At 54.4% G+C, this 20,487-nt stretch overlaps 1 pseudogene; it reads right to left on the bottom strand.

Annotated features, from left to right (window-relative positions):
• Positions 1-16,691: 16,691 nt before the first annotated feature.
• LOC119437530 (uncharacterized) lies at positions 16,692-20,281 on the bottom strand (annotated as a pseudogene).
• Positions 20,282-20,487: the final 206 nt, after the last annotated feature.

Genomic DNA, 20,487 nt, shown 5'->3' on the forward strand with positions numbered 1-20,487 from the left:
AGACGGCAGCCAGCTAGTTCCGGTTGTGATAGGAAGTCACGTGAGCTGGGATCCCACGACAACCCGGAGCTGCCCGAAGTTTGCAAAATCGAACGCCGGGACAGCGCTGGCCGCGGGATAAATGTAAACAAGCTACCAACATGGCAGCGACCAGCGTGGGCGGCGCGCGCTCGGCATAGTCGGCCCATTTCTGCGTTGCCACCGTGAAAATATACAGCTGTATTCGGGAAAACACTTTTGCGAGAGTTCGCGCGACTGGGCATCTCACTTTGCACAGCGTAAGAAACGGCCTGCGACGAGTCCGATGCCAAGACGCAAAATCGCACGTAAATAATCGCGCAAAAGCGATCGCTCGAGGATGCCTCGAGGAGATCGGCCACCGGCGACACTTTAAGTCATTTTACAAGACACGAAAAAGCGGGTAGGTCATTACGCGTAAAATTTCGTGCCGATCGACATGCTTGAATTCGATTTCAGAAAGTTTGTTTCGGTTGATAGTGCTCCTTTCAATTCTGCTCCTGTGCTGAAGGAGCTGGGGGCTGCGGCTGGCCAACGAGGCGTTGGGCTGGCGCATGAAAATGCACGCCACCTGTGACCATCAAAAAGCTTTATCATGAGAGCAATAATTAACCTAATATACGTGTGGCCACTACTCATCTCAGTGCATTCCTTTAACATCAACGGCAGTTTCGAGCTGCCACCCAAGCATACGGCGGATAGACGGAGCGAACGTGGGCTAGCTGCGACGCCTTCGCTATATAACTGCAGAAAAAATATATTGCCGCATATACGCGAGCGATGTGAAAAGGTATACCACTAGAGAAAGATGAACCGAAAATGCACCGCGATGTGCGTCTACAACTTCGCGAACAACTTGCGCGGAACACGATGAAAATACCATGCAAGCATAATTGACAGCGCCGGTGACAGCGCCGTGCGTGCTGTTTACGGCGGTGAAGAAGGATTCACGGCATACACACACACAAAAAAAAAAAGCTTCGCCGCTGCTCGTATGGTTTGCCGCCGCTCGTATGGAACCGCCTCGCAAGGCGGAATGGTGCGTTAGAACCCTAATAAGATAACACTAGAAGCAACGCAATCAGCGACCCACGCACCACGCCGACGAGTACGCGAGACGAAGTCCGAAACCACAACAACCGGGGCGGCGCACGCTAGCGTTCGACGCAAGCCAGTTGGCTGAGCGAGGTAAAAGTCCTCAAGCGCCCGCGCTGCAAACCGTAAAGTCCCCACAAAGATGGCGGCGAGCACTCATCGCCTCTTTTTGTCGTCTGCTAGCCAGAGAACTTCCAGAGAGCAGCCAGAACAAAATCGTCCTGGCAGGTTCTGGCAGCCCGCGGGTAGCCAGAACCGTCCAGCCCGAGTAAAACGAACGCGCGGCGGAAGTGCGTCACGCGGTAAGCGGAGCAACCCGAGAAAAACGAAGGCGCGCTGGCTGGCTCTGGCAGCCCGCGGGTAGCCAGAAGTGGAAAATCGAAGAAGCCCATTGTCCCGGTTGCCCAGAGCAGCTGCCAAACGATTTTCGCGTAACTTTTGATTCTTGCTTTGTGAGCGGCGGGGTTCGCCTCTGATCGCTCCCTCGATGTCGTCTTCGACTCTAGCTTGCTCATTTTCATGGTGGTGATGAGCCGGAAGACGCTTACGTGGTGTCCGCTAACCACTATCTCCCATCGTTGGTGCCATGCCTCAACGGCGTTGTTGCCCCTTGGAAATCTGTTCTGAGCGAGGGCAAGCACATTCCAGAGGGATGGCATTAATACCGATGGAGCTCGTATGATCACGGCGGTGTTACCTTCGGTAACACGGCGGCGTGATTTCCCAAGCAGGTAGTTGTCCTCCCACCATTGCAGCAGGGCGGAGTATTCTTGCGGGAAGAGTGGTTTCAAGGATGCATAGGCATCTCGTACTTCTTTGATGGGCAAGAACGAAAGGGCTGCAAGCTGCCTCACCTTGATGGCGAAGCCACCTACACCATTTTTGTTGAGCACTGACAGTCCTAGGTGCTGCACTCTCCTGCATACAGATTGGCACAAGTGGAACAGACAACCATGCACATCCAACAACGGGAGCAACGACCGAATAGCGTTGATTGCTGCCAGTTCGAAGTCTGTACTCACAGTTTTTGGATTTAGTGCAAGTCCCATATCTGCGGTGAAGTTGAGCACTTCTTCGAACAGCGCCTCGTACGCCATCTGGGTTCGTCGAGTCATTAGGCAGTAAACAAAAGGGAACACATGGCCATGAAGATAACCGTGAATTGTGTATAACTGTTCGAAGAGCGGCGACACAGTCGCCGCTCTTTGAACATGAATGTTCCGTGCATGAGCCACATCGGAGCGTCGTTCAATTTCCTCAAGTTTTCGTCCGTGAAAAAATTAGGAGTCGAGCTCCATCTGCGCTGGTGCAGTCGTGCCGCAGAAACTCCCGGCCATCTAAAGTTGTTTTGAACTCGCCCTCGATGATGAGCTCCTGCACGGCAGACGGCTCGTGTGGGCAGTCTACTTTCCTCTTCCTTCTCACAATCTGGCGCAAGGCTTCATCGCTTGGAAGGTGCTGCCTTGAAGACGCTGCTACATCAGCCATGACCTGCTGCACGATCTTCACAGGTGCCTCGCCCGAGGCTGCCGCCAGAGCTTTGATCCGTTCTCGAGTACGAAGAACTGTAACTCTGCAGATATCCGGAGCATGGCTTGCGTGGGTCACTGTCTTCGAGATGACCTTGTGCGTACTTTCTACAGGACGGTTGCTAATCACTCTGGCGTGGCATTCGCCTCGCTTCTCGCAACTCCAATAGATCTGGAACCTACTTTCTTGTCAAGCACGTAAACATAACCGTCTTTGCAGCTAAGTTTTGCTTTTCCCTTCTGGGAGCACACCACAACCGCGTCTTCGTCCATTTCCCTCCGGATCAATGAAATGATTACTGCCGCACATTGCTGCTGCTCTTGTACTCTGAACACTGGCCAACGCAGTTTTTTCTGCTGACCCATAAGAGCTGTCCTGTCCGACTGATATGGCTAGCTTTACGACAAATAGAAAAATACTAAATTTTACGTAAGTTGAATCTGCTGATACTGGTGCCTTTGTAGGACGAGTTAAAGAGGCTCGTGTCAGCGGAAATTAAGTGATATGGCAGAAAACGAACAAGTGGTAGTCACAAAGCGCGTCATTTCTTTTTCACATGGTTTTCGGCGTTATGGCTTTTCGGCATTTTGATTTTTCGCATTTCGTTTATTAGGCACTTCAATTTTTCGGCATTTCAATTTTTCAGCGTTCTGACGTCGGCCTTTTCATAATTCGACCTCTTGATTTTCGGCATTTTGATAGGGACCTGAGAAACACGTGCAACTTAGCAGTTACCTCAAGGTAGCAGCTATGGACGCTTTTGCATTCGCAGCTGGCCACTCAACCACTCAAGTGTGTTCAGTGTGTACTTGTACTTAGGCACAATTTTTATTGTCTATATCTCAAAAAAATTAATGTGGCTCCTCAAAATTTTGAGAATGTTTGGATTGTGAGGCTTGCAAAGGTAAATATTGTTATTCCATTCTCGTTTAAGGTGAAAGCTCATACAAAGGCTTATAGATATTGTCAGTGCCCCGATCACTTTCCCTCAGAACATAAGTTTTCTGTTATTGAGATTCTAACAGCTTTTCAACAGCAAGAACGGGAATCAGCTTCCCCTGTTTTCTGCACTGGGTTAACGCAGGCAATTCAGGGAGGCATAAAGTTTTGCTAATACAATCGGTTCGGGAATACCAGATGAGATTGTGCGCTTTGACGCTTTCCTTGCACTTTCTTATTTTGGTCAAATAATCTAGTTTGAAATGGCTCCAATTAGCATGCTCTAATATTGGTCTAATATAGGTTAAGTACATGACTAGCTTAACAGACTGGGATGCTGGCTTTCACGTCCAGGAAAGGAACCATAGTGCCTGCTCCAGTTGCATATGTTTTTGGTTATCTGGGGTTTTCAGCATCAGTTTTAAGATAATGTGCTCAAGCAGGTAGAAGCACACGTATGCTAATAGCGGATAGTTTCGATAGCTTCTTACTTTACACTTGCCACTATAAATACAAAATTTTAGCGTTCGATTTTGTTATTAAACAAACAAAACATACTCCTGACAAGGTATTTTAATGTTAGCCGTAGAGCTATACGGGGCTGCGCTACGTACTGCATCATATTAACTTAAGCTTCTTGTTATAGATTCACAGCACACTAACAGCGCGAGAAACAGGACGAGAAAATAGACGACGCCCATGTTTGTCAGAATGATATGATACTACGTACACAAGTGATTGCAGCTCCTAAAAAAATGTGGTGTCGGCTTTTACAACTTTCGAAATATTCAGGGAGCACTTGTATGAATAATTACAGCACACGCGCCGCGATGGACGAACCAGGCTGGCGCTAAGATTAACGTTCACAACACAAATTCCATTGCACGTTCAGTAATTACACACAGATCATTTGCGGCTTCCTTCAGGGGCAGAAGTTGAGCTTTTGGGTTGGTGCTTGCTGCCAAGTTTGGTGCAAGAATATTGCTAGGAGCAGGAACCGCTTATGCGCAATCACGAGCAATATACACACATCCTTTCCTCAGAAGCTGACGTCAAGCACGGGTAGCGCGAGGGTCTCTGCGTTGACATGACGACTTCGCTGCAGCCGAATTCCGAATACTGCATATGCGATGACAACAGCTATAGGGGCTTGTTGATAGGTCCTCTTGGAATTTGTTGTATCGCAGGAAGAACGACACGAGCATAAAAGACACACGAGACAGGACACAGCGCTGAACGACCAGCTCACGAACAGCTGTTTACGTCCGCCATGTCTCCTCGTATTAAACTTCATGAACCGCTGTTGCGCACTCCAAAACAAATTAAACTTTGACGCGTTTTTAAAACACAAAACACGGCGTATTATTTCCTCCTATTAAAGACTGGTCAATACTTTGTAACGCACGTGTTTTTGCATTACATTTGAAAAATTACACGAGTCATGCCACAAATTTTGGCAGGAAGCAACCATAGGCGTCGCATCAGTCGCATTGCTGAAATCGCAATCATGTAAATTGAGCCCTCAAAAATCGCATTGCGACGCGTGCAATCGCACCGATAGGCCGAGGTTGAACCGTGCCGTGCATTGATCAGCACCAGCCACAGGTGTTCGGAGAGTGGCGAGAGAGGAGATGCAGAAAGAGAAAGAAATAGGGACAGATACAAACTATCAGCGTTAGCTCGAGCGTCGTCTTCTTCCGCAGCTGGCTCGTTGACGCCCCTTGGTTGGCGCTTGTGCCATTGGATGCCGTGGCGAGCACGCGCTCGTGCTCGGAACGTGCAAATCGCGACCGTAAACCGACCGGCGTGTGCAGCAATTTCGGCTACATGGCCGTGGTGGTTTGGCTACATGTTCGCTGCCGTTTCCCGCAAGTTGTGCCTTAGCACCGGTGTCAAAACGCATGACTTACATGACTGATAGGTTATGACATCAATACCCGCATTGGATATGCGGGTATGAGCTGCAGGGACAAGAAAAAAAGGAAGGACGGAAAGAAAGAAAGAGGGAAGGAAAGAAAGAGAGAAAGAAGGAAGGAAGGTAAGAAAGAAATCACGTGTGGCTCATACCCGCGTTGGATATGGGGGTATGAGCCGCCGAGAGCGGGAGCAGGAGAGATCTCACAGGATCCGGACGCTGCCGTGCAGTGTGCTGGGGCTATTACCGCTGTGGCTCATACTTTAGTCAGTGACGATGAGTCGGACTTGGCGCAGCAAACGCGCTATTTGGCCATCGCGCCGGGCGAAGACAAGACGCCGGTGTTGAACATGCCGAATATGCTTTGAGGAATATGCCGAAGACGCTCAATGTAACCAATAATGATTATATATAAATTCACTATAGCAATATTAACTATAGCAGACCACACCATAGTTACAGCTTCGGTGGCTTCCATCTTCACAGTAGTGGAATGGCTCTGATCTTTTTTTTTTTTTTTTTTTGCTTAAAGCTCGGGTGCTCCTATGTAAATACATGTAAAAGGAGAATTCGTGAGCCCAGCAACCATTCCACCAAATTTGACGAGGTTTGTTGCATTATGATTGGCAAAAATCGCACTTTCAGAAAATAAACTTATCATGTTTACAACTCTGTAACTCAGCAATAAAAAATTATATAACAATTCTGCACATTACATGTAATAGTACATCTAAAGCGGACAAAACTCATGTATTACACATGAATTTCAACAAATTTTCTAATATACAAATACAGCTTTTGCAAGACCAACGTAACGAATTCACGTAAAATAGAAGTTGACATATCGAATTTGTCCGCTTTGAATGCTCTAATGGATGCCGTCTACAGAGCCGCGATCGCTCCTCTTGATGCAGAGCTATTAATTTGTAAACTTAGGGCTTCTACTTTTTTCAAACTTTCGATTGATTGAAAATTCTTTTCAAGAAATTCAGGCATTAAATCAAAATGCCGCTTGTAACAGTCACTAGAATTCAACTTTCTCTCTCAAATGCAACTAATTGCATTAAAATCTGTCAAGGGATTATCTCAGAAAAGCGTTTCTGCGTTTTACATGTATTTAAATAAGGCCGCATCGGAGTTGGGCCCGAGCTAAAGCTTCCTCGTAAGATTAGCCTCGTCTGGGCGAATCGTCTTGTACTTGCTGCTTGTTTTCAACGGCATACCTATACTGAAGCAACATAGGCAACGGGACCACAATTGACAACGAAGACCGAGGACAGAACCGCTTTTCAGTGCTCCCAACTGTCGGAGGAAATGTGAAGCTGGGCGTTTACGTAGCGATTCTGCAAATCAGTGTTGTTGCGTTACCTTGGCGTGGTGCAGTTCCCAGGATGGAGGACAATGTTGGAGAGGACCGCCGCCAAAAGCTAAGACCACCACTCGACCTCGATGTCAGTCAGCGCGCGGCAACGTGCGTTCTGATCCCTCTGGACCAAGGCGGCAAACCCTTGTCCATCGCGATAGACATCAACCCTGGCGGAGACGCTGTTACGAACGCGCTGCGCGTTGCTGCCGACGCACGGCGCGTTGTTACGAACGCACTGCGGGCCTCAGCCGCAAAGGCTTCCCCGGTGACGATTGGCCGCCGAGCAGCGGTCGTGTCGGAACGCTGCAGCCCCCGTGCAGCAGAGCTCTCTGCCTCGCTGCCCCCCCCCCCCCCCCCCTCTCGTGCCCGGACACGCAGAGTTGCAGCCTCCTGCGGTGGTGGATGTAAAAAGGCCGGCGCCTCTGGCGTTCGGCGTCGTTTCGTCGTCATGCTTCGTCCTCGTTAAGAAGTAAACACATTATTATTTGGGTTCTTCTTGCCTCGTCCCTGTCGGAGTCTCCTCCAGCCCGTACCTTTGACCCTCGTGTCACGCTGTACCCATCAGAGCCTGGTACCTCTAGTAACACAACCGAAGCGGACCGAGTAAAATTGAACGTATCACGTGAGGGCCTCTTTCCCGTCAACCCAATCCTCTAAATTTTTTTCCGACTAGACCTAAATATTGGCACGTGACGCTCCCTCGTGTTTTTTTTTTTTTTTTTGCCTTCCTTAATTGTCAAAGCGGTGCAGCGCAGCCGTGCGACGGTGGGGGGGGTCACCGACAGTGTGCCCGCAGTCCGCCGTTGTCGCTTGCGTTCGCTGTCTCGAGTTTGCTCGGCGGCGTGGTTAGCAGCCTTCGATCGCCATTGCCGCTTGCGATACTTCGAATTTAGATAGGCTCAAAATTAAATATATCCGTCGCGTCAGACAATGAATTTCTCATACCCCCGTAGATGCGGCCTCTCGATAAGGACGACAGAAGTGAAATTCTACGCTGGAATGATGAGCGACAACGGAGCCAGCTGTGGAAGGAGACGACGACGCTCGAGCCAATGCTGATGATGATAATTTTCTGTAGACAGGCGACTAACAGACGCGTTTTGGTTTCGCCTAGCCATATAAAGCTTCGCTTTAAATTAAGGCGCTTCGAAAACAGCTTCAACCGGTTCGGCGCGTTCGACTCATTCGACGCAGTCCCCCAGGGTGACATCACATGATGCGCAATTCGACTTGGCCGCGTGCGCAAGTTTTTTCGGGGTAAGGCAGACATGGACTCCCTGGCACAGGGTAGAACGCAATGGATATTTAATGTGATCATCAGTTATCCACGTTTATTTTTCTACAGCTACACAATCGTCCACCTAATCCCATCTATCCCATCGGATAGATGGGATTACGCGTCAATGCGCGTTCATTACGCGTCGATTACGCGCCTAATAAATTATAATTGATTAGGCAGTGGCGTTACCCAGAGTATGCGCATGCGTAGCGGCGGCTTCAGAATGTCCATCCCTGCGGTCAACCACGGTGGCTTCTATCGTCATCCGTATTGAGAATGCGCAAAACAGAAGGCAAGTATGTGACGAAATATGTTGACGCGTGTACTTATTTATCCTTTTTCCGGGAACTGCATTTCACCCGCTAACAACTCGCTCAGCGTAAGACGCGGCTGCGTGATTTGGAACTTACTCGAATGTTACCGGTGATTCTATATACAGGGTGTTTCATTTTAGCTGGACGAAATTTTAAAAAGTTGCCTGTGGCAGATAGCACAATTATAATCCTCTATCTAAACTACTCGATGAGGCGGTCATTACTTCCACGAGAAATTAAAACGCCTAATTGAATAATTAACCTAATTATGCCAATTATCTTTTAATTAGTTGCTTTACGGCACATCTTTCAATCTACGAATATAGCCGCTGAGTGCACAAGGCGTATCCACTTGGAACGAATTCTCGGGACTGAACCAGTTTCGAGATATAATTTTCAATGTGTGCGACGAAATGCGTGGGCGTTCAAGTTAACTTTTTGAGGAAAACAGTGTTTTATGCATTGAAGCACAATGGGCGTTTACATAGTGATGTCTGCTAATCAGGGTTGCTGCCTTACCTTGCCGTGGTGCAGTTCCCAGGAGCGAGGACAATGTTGGAGAGGACCGCCGTCAAAAGCTATAAGACCGCCACTCCGGGTCGATGTCAATCGGCGCACGGCAACGTGCGTTCTGATCCCTCTGGCGGCAAACCCTTGTCCATCCCGATAGACATCAACGCCGGCGGAGACGCTGTTACGAACGCGCTGCGCGTTGCAGTTGCGGACGCACGGCGCGTTGTTATGAACGCGCTCAGCCGCAAGCGCATCCCCGGTGAGCAACGTTCTTTCGCTAAGCTGGCCAGAGCGCCATGAGACAGGGAAAAAATATGTGATCCTATATAAATTGTCGCAGTTTCATCTGAAAGGCGAAGCATCAATTGCGATAGCAAATTTGTAGAGAGCTATACGGAGTAATGATAGTAGCTTTATCAGCTGTATAAACTTGGAAATGCAGCAGCACCGGCAGCACGCAGAACTGTTGTCGACGCCGTCGGCGTTTTGCCCGCGTTCGTACAAAATGCGTGCGGCGTTGGTGACTGTTGCCGGAGGCTCTGATATAAATAGGCACTTGGTGCCGCAGCTAAACGTCGCCTCCCTTCCCTCCCCCTCCCCCCACTGCTTTTCGCGCGTCGGAACAAGGCGCGTTTGCTCTACATATATGGTGATTGTAAAGGAGGAAAGAGACGCCTACTTCTGCAGCCCTTAAGGGAGCACGGCGCTGAACGGAGTTTCGCTCGAGCGTTCGAGGAGATCGGACGTGTCTTTCGGAGCTTTCGCGTCTGCGGGAGACGCTGTGGCGTCTCATGCAATGCTCCCCCGTTTCTACTACGTACTGGTGCGTTCTTGCAACTGTGAGTGGACTTCGCCGAGCCCGTTCGCCTGACCGTCGTCCTCGCTGCCTGCTCGCACGGCCAACGACGTCGTCTCCGCAGATTTCCTCTTCGCCTTTTGCTATCCACGAGCTGGACTTGGTTCTTGCCATTTGTGCGCTTGTCTGACGCAGCCGTTTTCGCGGCTGGGATGGCAGGGGCGCCCCCAGCTTCACCGGCGCAGCCGACCGACCACCCGCGGCGTTCCTTCGTACGCGGCTCGTCGCGCAAACGCGCGGTGAGCGTCGCCTGCCCACGATCTCTGTGGCAGCTCATCACCAGCGCTGAGGCAGTGCGGTTGCAACACGAGCAGGCGCAACGCCTGTGCCGGGCCATCAGCGGACGGCCGACATCTACTGCCTCCTCAACGACCACCTCCGGAACGTGGATGTTCGCGACGCCGCCTCTTTTGACGGATGACCCGGCCGAGCAGCTGCACGAGATCGCCGGGAACCCGCCTACTTTGGGATCCTCCTGCTCCGCTACCGCCGCTGCTGCCTCCCTGGCCACTGCGGTGGCTCGGCAGACACTATCGGCCGGCACACTCGATACAGCCGTTGCGCCTTCGTCAACCCCCACGAGCTCTTCGGATGTACTGCTTCAAGGGGATTTCGTCGCTGTTACTGGGTTGCCGGGTGCGTCTCTCGTCGAACCGCAGTACGTCCCACTGCCGATAGACGCAAACCTCGAAGATATGGACACCACTATTACACGTAAGCGTTCGCGTCCCAGCGAGCTCGGTAGTGATGATGAGGGTGCCTCGCGCAAGGTGCAAGCAGTCGGGACTGCGCCACACAATGCATCGACGACTAAATTGCCGTCACATGTCACAGGTGAAGACGATCGCCACCTCACCCTGGCTAGTGGCATTACCACCGAAGGCGAGTTTCAGCAGGTTCTGTCAAAGGCGCAGAAACGCCGCCAGCGTTCTGCGTTACCACCGGGCCTAGCCGGGAACATCCCTCCTCCCGGGACCGAGCCTACCGTCGCTCCTGCCGCACGACCTACGGCTCCCTGTAGTTCACCTGCGCCTATTGCACCTCCTGACGTGGATCCCGTTGCTACTGCCGGGGTTCCCAGAACTTCTGTGCCCACCTCGCCACTGACATCCCGCACAGTGCTGTTTCGTCCGGCACACAACGGCGCCGCCTTTCCCCGTACCTCCCGCCTCGCCATCGCGCAGGCGCTCTCCGCGCTGCCTGGAGTAAAGGAGGTTCGCGTGAACACGAAGAAGAACATTGTGGCTGCGGACGCGGCATCACCGGAATGGACGGAGCACCTGCTGGCCACGTCAGAGATCGCCGGGATGCCCGTGACCGCGCGCCTTCCAACCGACCGCACCCAGAGCAGTGGCGTGGTGCAAGGCGTACATGGCAACTACGCCGATGAGGACCTGCTGGCTGCCGTATCGTCGAAGGTACGGGTGGTCGCGGCTAAGCGACAGGGCACCACCCTGGTGCTGCGTTTTGCTGCCCCTTACCCCCCCGCAAGGATCTACCTCTTCAGCATGCCCTTCGAGGTGCGACCCTCCCGGCCTCGCCCTCTGCAGTGCCTACGTTGCGGGTGCTACGGGCACGCCACAGCAACCTGCCAGAGACCGGTACGGTGCCTGCGGTGCGGTGGCACACACCAGACGGAATCGTGCTGTTCGAGTAGGGTCAGATGCCTGCATTGTGGGGGACCACATCCAGCTGACTCGCCTAACTGCCAGCTATGGCAGAGAGAACGGCGCCTGGCCACGATAAAGGCGTCAGCTCCCACACACCTGTCGCATCGCGAGGCCCAGGCGGTACTACGGGCCACCCCCACCAGCTCAGTAGCAGCTGCTTCTGGACCGCCACGTGTTACATCGACAGGAGGCAAAACCTACGCTGCAGCACTCGGTGCTCCTGACAAGGAGGCCACGACCTCTATCAACCACCCCCAACCCCGCTTGCAGCAACATGTACAACAGGCAGGCGCAAAGAAGCGGGGCAGCATCAAGCTAGGGCCGTCCCCGAAGGAGGCTCCTAAGTCAACCAGCGATGAGGAGAACAAGAACCTGCGACTCCTCCTCAGGGCGATCGCCGACCTGCTGCCTCCAGAGAACCAACAGCTGCGTTCTATCTGCCTCAAGGCAGGTGGCGCGCCCTCACCCAGTAGTCAACATGGCTAGTCCCCTCCCGCCTGCAGCAGGACATTGCCGCCGCCGCCCGAGCGTGCTCCAGTGGAACGCAAACTCGTTGCGGCGGCGGCAGGCAGACCTCTCCATGCACCTATTGCGGAACGAGTACGATGTGCTTGCTCTGCAGGAGGTCTACGCTGCTGCAGCCAACCTGCGCCTTCCTGGATACGTGGGCTACAGCAGCCTCACTTCTTGCAATCGAGAGTCCTGCCAGTCTGCCCCTTGCCTTGATGAGGGCCACCAGCAGGGATCACCACGCTGTGCGATCTACGTGCGGCGAGAATTGTCACAGACGGAAGTCCACGTGGCAGACCTGCTGAGCGGTGCTATTGAATGCTGTGCTGTTCGGGTACGACAGGGTGACTCCGACACTACCGTGGCCAGCATCTATGTCCGGCCAAGCCGGCCATGGAACCCAGCCAGCCTTCTGACATTGGCCCAACGCCTCGGGAAAGACTTCCTCCTCTGCGGGGATGTCAATGCCCACCACACCGCCTGGGGAAGCCGCCGTTGCTGCCCACGAGGCCAAGGACTGTGGGACGTCGTGAACCAACTAGGCCTGTCAATTCTCAACACCGGAGCACCCACATTCATCCGGCGCGCGGCGCAGGTGGTCCTATCTGCCATCGATGTCAGCCTGGCAACGGAGGGCTGTAACTACACGTGGGCACCACTTCCGGACAGCTGGGGGTCGGACCATTTTCCTCTCCTGCTCAACCCGTTCAGAGGCAAGACCGCTAGGAGTAGGGAGTGCCTCACTGTCGACTGGAGGGCCTTTCGCAAGCACTGCCAGAAAGATGCTGACTCCGGGACCTTTCTCCAGCTGGTAGCATACAGTGCAAAAGCGGCCACCATCCGTTCCACGGCTCAGGTGGGCCAGCCAGTCCCGGACATCCAGCACCTAAAACTGCGAGCCGCGAGGCGCCGCGCAGAGCGCATAGCACTGCGCACCTCTCGACCGGAACACTGGACAGCGTTCCGTGGTGTAGACGCCGTCTGCAGGCGTCATGCTCGGCGACGCCGAAATCAGAGCTGGCAGGGCGTTTGCTGTTCCATCAACCGCTCTCCCAACGGACCACAAGCCTGGCGCCTCCTGACGTCACTCCTGTTGGCGCCCCGTGCACATCGCCAGGTACTGTCCGTAGCGGTCCACATGGGCATCAGCGCGGGTAACCTGGCCGAGCTTCTCGCGGACCAGTTCGCGGCCAGACTCCCAGCCCTGCAGGCACCACCTCCAGAGGCAGCCGCCCTGTCAATCCCATCCTCCTGCCATCATGTGGACTGGGTGGCTGCACAAATACAGGCACTGTGCAGCGAACCAATCCGCGTGTACGAGTTGAAGGCGGCACTTGATCAGACCAGGCGACGCAGTGCTCCGGGAGCTGACAGAATCACATTCCAAATGCTGCGCAACTTGGCTGATGCCGAGAAGGAGCGGCTCCTCGAGTGTTTCAACACCATCTGGGACACTGGTGTCCTCCCGGAGAGCTGGCTGGTTGCAGTGGTGACACCAATCTTGAAATACCGGAAGCCTGCCATAGCCCTATCCTCATATAGGCCGGTGTCCCTCACTTCAGCCGCCTGCAAGGCGATGGAAAGGGTGGCACTGGCACGCCTAGAGTGGATTGCTGCCCAACTCCAGTACTTCCCGGAGCAGCAGTCAGGCTTCAGGTGTCAACGCTGCACGGCAGACTCTATCTCCGATGTGGTGGCCACCCTGGAGGATGCCAAAGCCACGGGGGACGTGGCAATGTTGGTGCTTCTGGACGTCAAGAGTGCCTTTGACGGACTTCCACACGCGGTCATCGAGGCCTGCCTAGACCGCCTCGGCCTGAGCGGCTGCCTCAGACGCTTCATTTCCGCATTCCTGACCGGCAGAACCTTCCGGGTGCGCGTTGGACAGGAACTCAGCGAGCCCAGGGATATCACGACTGGCGTCCCACAGGGATCGGTGCTCAGCCCTTTCCTGTTCAACATGGCTCTCGCGGGCCTACCCGCATCTCTCCCGGCGGACCCACGGTTCCCTGTTCGCTGCTCCATTTATGCCGACGACGTGGCACTCTGGACCCGGGGGCCGAGGAAGTTCATGCCATCCATTCGGTGCTCGCTACAACGGGCACTAGATGCGGTGACCGCATTCCTTGGTAGCATAGGCCTCACCGTCTCCACAGCCAAGACCGAGGCCATGCTGATTCATCCACTGGCCTCAGCTCGACGCTACACAAAGCAGCTGAAGATTGCTGGCCGTGCCCTACCTTGGCAGCAAATGGTCACTTACCTGGGGCTCGCCATTGACCACCGGCTCACGTGGATTCCTGCAGCCAAAGCCGCCACTACCAAGGTGCGCCGCGTGCAGGGAGCTGTCAGCAAGCTGCAGCAACATGGCCGTGGCTGCAACACAAAGTGGGCGCTGCGGCTGAACCAGGCCGCAGCAACGTCCGTGCTCTTGTATGCCCTTCCATTGGTCAACCTCACTCGGGCCAGGAGAGAGCAGCTGGAGGGTCTGCACAGAGGTGCTATTAGGAGTATCCTAGGGCTCCCAAAGTATTCACCGGTCGCTGCAACGCTGGCAGAGGCTGGTGAATGGCCACTCTCGCTGAGGATGCTTGAACGCGCCCTGGGGCACATTGACCGCCTTCATCGTGCTTCGGATGGCGGAGACCTGCTGGCTAGACTCCACAGCCAGCCGTCCTCACGGATGGGAAGTCTGTGCCAGCTGTACGAACAGATGATCACGGACCCTCCTGTGACAATCGTGCCGCCTCCACCACACCATCGACCAGCGGACGTCCACCTCTCGCTCAGTGGAGCGCATAAACGACAGACACCAGCTGCAGCACTGCAACAGGCTGCTGCCTGCAAACTCCACGAGGATCTGGAAGGAAGTCTGCTGGTCTACACAGATGGATCAGTCCTGGCGAACGGATCGGCCGCTGCAGCCTGCACCATCCCGGCTAGGGCGGTCCACAGACAATGTCGGATCCCCTTTGCCGCGAGCTCCACCGCGGCAGAACTAGCAGGTCTCCACCTAGCCGCCGATGTCCTGGCTGAGGACCCTCCTGGGCAACCGGTGGAAGTGCTCTGCGACTCGAAGCCAGCGCTCCAGAGCCTAATCAACCACCGCCGATCAGGGCTTACGGGGGCCCTGCTCAGCTCGAAGTTCTCGGCATTGGCTGCCGCGGGGGTCACCATCTCATTTCATTGGCTGCCTTCCCATGTTGGAATAGCCGGTAATGAGGCAGCGGATACCCTCGCCAAAACCGCCCACCATCCTGAAGTGCCGCTCACACGAGCAGTCGCTTCCTCAGATTTTTCAAGGCAGCGCCTGAAAAAACTGCTCACAATCGTCCACCCGGATGCCAGAGTGGCAAATGGCAACGGTCCCAGGCCACTTCCAGAGTGTGGCCTTACCAGGAGGGAACGCGCAACGTTGCTTCGACTGCGCACGGGCTGTGTCTGGACGGCGGCGCGGCTGCACGCCAAGGGACGCTCCACATCACCAGCCTGCGAACGTTGTGGCGACCCCGAGACCCTCGAGCACCTTCTCTGTGCATGCCCAGCGCTGGCACAGGACCGCTCAAGGGTCATCACTGCCTACAGACAACAGGGTCTACCTGCTGCGACAACCAGCGACCTCCTGTTCCCGTCGCCTCCCCACCTCCGAGCTCTCCACAGCCTTCTGGAGTCTGTGGAACTGAACGGAATCTCCGCCCATCGCTAAGCGCTCGTCCCTAGCAGGCCATCGCCTCCATCACCAGCCTCCTCCATGATCGGATGAGACTCTTGCTGCTTCTTCTTCTCTTCCCTTCCTTTCAACATTTTTATCTCCTTTTTCCCCTTCCCCTGACGCTGCGCCGTGCTCCCTATTGGGCAGCAGAAATAAGCGTCACTTTCTTCTTCAATAAAATCACTACTACACGGCGCTGAACGCGCGTTTGTTCTCCGCCGTGCGTTCACTCCCCGTGAAAGCGCGCGTCCCTCGCGCCCTTTCACTCGCACATACAGCGTTCGGCGGCGCGCGGCGACGATTTCATCTCCATTGACGTCATACAGAACCTCACGGTGACGACGACGGCGACGCCGACGGCAGAAATCTGCTTTGGAGTGTCCATATAATTGCTATCGCAATAATATAAATTTTAGAGAAAAACAATTCGTCGGCCCTTGCACTCCGTGAAGATGGTTAACCAGCGAGGCTGAAACGTGCGGCCCCGGTGTTTATCGGTGGGTTGATCCCGAAGGTTCATTAAAGTATTTCTCAATTACGAGGTTAAACGCATGTTCGGCTGTGACGGAGAGAACGACGCCACAAACAGTATGCCCGCAGTCCGCTGTTGTCGCTTGCGTTCGATGTCTCGAGTTTGCTCGGCGGCGTGGTTAGCAGCATTCTCCCGCAATTGCCTCTTGCGATTCTTCGAAATTAAATTGCTTCAAAATTAAATCTGTCCGTCACGGTAAGACAAGGAATGGCTCATGCTCCCTTAAGCAATGGCTCACACCGTCATAAACGCGGCCTCGCCATTCCGACGACGACAGAAGAGAAATGAAATTCTATACGCTGGAATGAAGAGCGGCAACGGAGCCAGCTGGAGAAGAAGACGCTCGAGCCGATGCTGATGATGATAGATTTCTGTACACAGACGATTTCGCCTAGCCGCATGAAGCTTCGCTTTAAAATATTTATACTGAAACGGTCGACAGGCCTTTCATTTCTTGAGCGGAAACCGCGCTGGCGCTAGCCTTTTTCGGCGGCGTCCGACAATGCAGCGCAAGCGGCCAGTAGCAGACGACGCCGGGCGCCGTCGGAGACCGCGGGGAGAGAGAGAGAGAGAATAACTTTATTGAGAATGCCTGCAGAGTCGATTAGGCTCCCTCCACGCAGGGAGGACGAGCTTTCATCGCGACGCGGCCACTACGTCAGTCTCGTGCGTTATGCTCCTCGAGGTCTTGCTCCCTCGCTACTTCCGCGGGTCCGAGAGGGCCGCCGCCCCCTTCCTGGGGGTGCCGCCCCCCTAATCCTCGGTTTCGCTAGGTCGCTGCCTTCCTAGAGCTGCCGAGACCTGCTGGACGGACTTGAGTTGTGTCTCTTGATCGTAGATCCTCGTTGCAGCCTCTAGCTGCGGCGGGATCGTCGTCTTCTCACTGGCTTCTCTCGGATTTACACCACAGTCCCAAAGGATGTGAGCCGCGGTAGCTCTCTCCTTCGCACACAGTCTACACACGTCACTCGTGTACACACTCGGACACACGTGCTTAGCTAGCACCGGGGTGAGCCGGGACCCTGTCTGTAATTGTCTGTATAACACTGCCTCCTTCCGGGTAAGCCCCGGGTGAGGTGGGGGCATAGTCTGTCTGTCCAGTTTGTACCATTTCACTATTTCGTTGAAGGTGGTCATCTTGTCCTTGGCACTGTACCGTGACCAACACTCCAAGTCAGCCGTGTTTGCAGCCGCGCGGTTGGTTAGTCCTCGCGCGGCCGCGTTGGCCGTCTCGTTGTGGTTCGCGTTCCCGCGTTCCGACGCGTCACTGCCCATGTGGGCCGGAAACCACTTGATCACAGCAGCACTTTTGCGCCCGATGTCTTTGACCTTGCGCAGTATGCGCACGGCCTCACTACATACCATACCGTTGGCATAGTTCTTCACTGCCGTTCTAGAGTCACACAGCACTGTAGTGCATCCGGGGTCGGAGACAGCCAAGGCGATAGCCACCTCCTCCGCTTGGTGCGCTTCTCGAGTCCGGACGCTCGCTGCGGTCTTCGTTGCACCCGTCGATGCTCCGACGACCACAGCCGCGTATGCGTCGCTGCTGCCTCGATACTCCGCCGCGTCCACGTAGACGGCGCCTTCTTCTCTGGCGTGGAGGTCCACGAGAGCCCTGGCCCTCGCCAACCTCCGCTCCTTGTTGTGCTCGGGGTTGACGTTCTTCGGGATCGGGCAGACCCTCAGCTTTCTATTGATGCTATCCGGTATAGGTACGTTGTTCTGCTGCTTGCCTTCCCTCGGCTCGAGGCCAAGGTCCCGCAGTATCTGTCTTCCGGTTCTCGTTTCAGAGAGACGTTCGAGTTGCGCCGTTCTATGTGCCTCGGCTATTTCGTCCAGCGTGTTGTGGACTCCCAGAGCCATGAAATTTTCGGTGCTCGTGCTCCCGAGGAGACCGAGTGCCGCCTTATACGCCTTGCGTATGGTGGCGTCTATCTTGTTACGTTCACTCGGCCTCCAGTTGTGGAAGGCGGCGACGTACGTTATGTGGCTAACTGCAAAGGATTGAACGAGCCTAGTCAGGCTCTCCTCCTTCATCCCCGCTCTTCTGTTGGACACCCTCTTGATGAGTCTCATTGCCGCGGCCGCTTTGCCCGCGAGCTTGTTCACCGTTTCACCGTTGACTCGATTTCGCTCGATGAGCAGCCCGAGCACTCGAATCTTCTCGACCTCCGGTATTACTTGTCCTCCCGCCGTCTTGATCGCGATCTTGGGATGCTCGTACTTGAATTCCATATTCTTTCTTTTCCTGCCCGCTCCTTTCGGTGGAATCACCAGCAGCTCTGACTTGGCCGGAGAGCAGACGAGTCCAGACCCGTCCAGCTGCTCCTCGATGGCGTTGACTGCTTCTTGCAGCGTTGTCTCGATGTGTCCGTCGCTTCCTCCCGGTACCCATAGCGTAACGTCGTCGGCGTAGATGGTGTGCCGGACTCCCGTTACTCTTTCTAGCCGGTTGCCCACTCCGATCATCACGAGGTTGAAGAGTAATGGGGAGATCACCGAGCCCTGCGGGGTTCCGACGCTGCCCAGCTTCTTCTCTTCGAGCTGCAGGTCTCCCGCGCAGATTTCGGTGGTCCGTTCCGTCAGGAAGTCTTTGGTGTACTCGTATGTCTTTCTGCCCATGTTTAGCCTGGATACTTGGGCCAGGATAGCCGAGTGCCTCACTTTATCGAAGGCGCTCTGCAGGTCCAGCCCAAGTAGGCTCTGTTGTCCTTGGTGGCCGTCATATCGTCGATGATCTCATCTTCAGTAAGATCATGGCGTCTTGCGTCCCGAGCTTGTTCCGAAACCCTATGATGGAATTCGGGTAGAGCTCCGATTCTTCCAGGTAACGCTGCCACCTGTTCATGAGAACGTGCTCGAGGACCTTTCCCACGCACGAAGTGAGCGAGATCGGCCTGAGGTTCTCTATGTTTGGTGGTCTGCCAGGCTTGGGGATGAGGATCGTCTTGGCTGCTTTCCATTGCTTGGGTAGCCTTCCATCACTTGTTGTAGAATTTCGTGAGCGTTTCGATGGCCGCTTCGTTGAGGTTCTTGAGCGAGCGCCTTCCATCACTTGTAGAATTTCGTGAGCGTTTCGATGGCCGCTTCGTTGAGGTTCTTGAGCGCTCTGTTGGTCACTCGGTCGGGACCCGCGGCGTACCTGCCACTCAGATCCTGCAGAGCAGCTCTGACTTCCCATGTCTCGATGTCTCGATCTAGCGTCTCGTTCTCGTTGCCTTGGTAATCCGGGTGTCTTTCCGTGGGGGTGGTCGGTAGGTACTTGGCGTCCAAGTTCCGCTTGATCTCGTCCTCTCCGTGTTCGCAGATTGCCTTGTGTAGGATCCTGGCCAGGTTTTTGTGTTGGTGGCCCTTGGTCTTTGTTTCGTCGAGGAGGTGCCGCAGCATGTTTCACGTCTTGCCCTTGTGCAACTGTCCGTCGGCTTCATTGCAGGCCTCGTTCCATTGTTGGGTGCATAGCACCTTGCAGTGAGCCTCGATCTGCCTGTTGAGCTCGGCGATCTTCTTCCTTAGACTTCGGTTCGTTCGTTGCTTATGCCACCTCGCCTTTATGGACTGCTTGGCTTCTATCAGGTGGGCGAGCCGACTGTCCATCTTGTCTATCCGTTCGTCCGTTTCCAGCTCTTTGGTGGCTCTTTCCGTCGTCTCAACGACGTTAGCCGCCCATTGTTCGATGTCCATAATGTCCAGTTGCACCGCGGGTAGTGCCGTTCGAAAGGCGTCCCAATCCGTAATGCGATGCTTCCTTATGCCGGTGTTGCCTTGGCCTTCGAGCGGTACGACGACCTCCACGATGTAGTGATCGCTGCCCAGCTCTTGTCCCGTGTTTCTCCATTTCGCTTCTCTCGTTATCCCTTCGGTTTTGACGAAGGTAAGGTCCGGAGTGGTGTCTCTCGTAACCGATGTACCGATCCTGGTGGGAAAGACCGGATCCGTGATTAGGTTCAGTCCCACGTCGGTGGCATCTTGCATCAGCTCTCTTCCCTTGACCGTCGTTCTTTGGTAGCCCCAGCCTTGGTTCGGAGCGTTAAAGTCTCCGCACACTAGGGGCGCATTGCTCCCCGCGACCCTACTCGCCTTGTGAAGTAGTGCCTTGAACTTCTGTTGTCCGTGAGACGGATTGCTGTAGACGTTCACCAGGAAAGTGCTCTCCTTCCTCTTCTTGCCCGTAATTACTTCCACCGTGCAGTGTTCGATGGCGCTTCTGCCGATCAGTTCGTGTTCCATGAAGGTGA

The sequence above is a fragment of the Dermacentor silvarum genome, chromosome 1 (genome assembly GCF_013339745.2).
Source record: "Dermacentor silvarum isolate Dsil-2018 chromosome 1, BIME_Dsil_1.4, whole genome shotgun sequence".
Lineage (NCBI taxonomy): Eukaryota > Metazoa > Arthropoda > Arachnida > Ixodida > Ixodidae > Dermacentor > Dermacentor silvarum.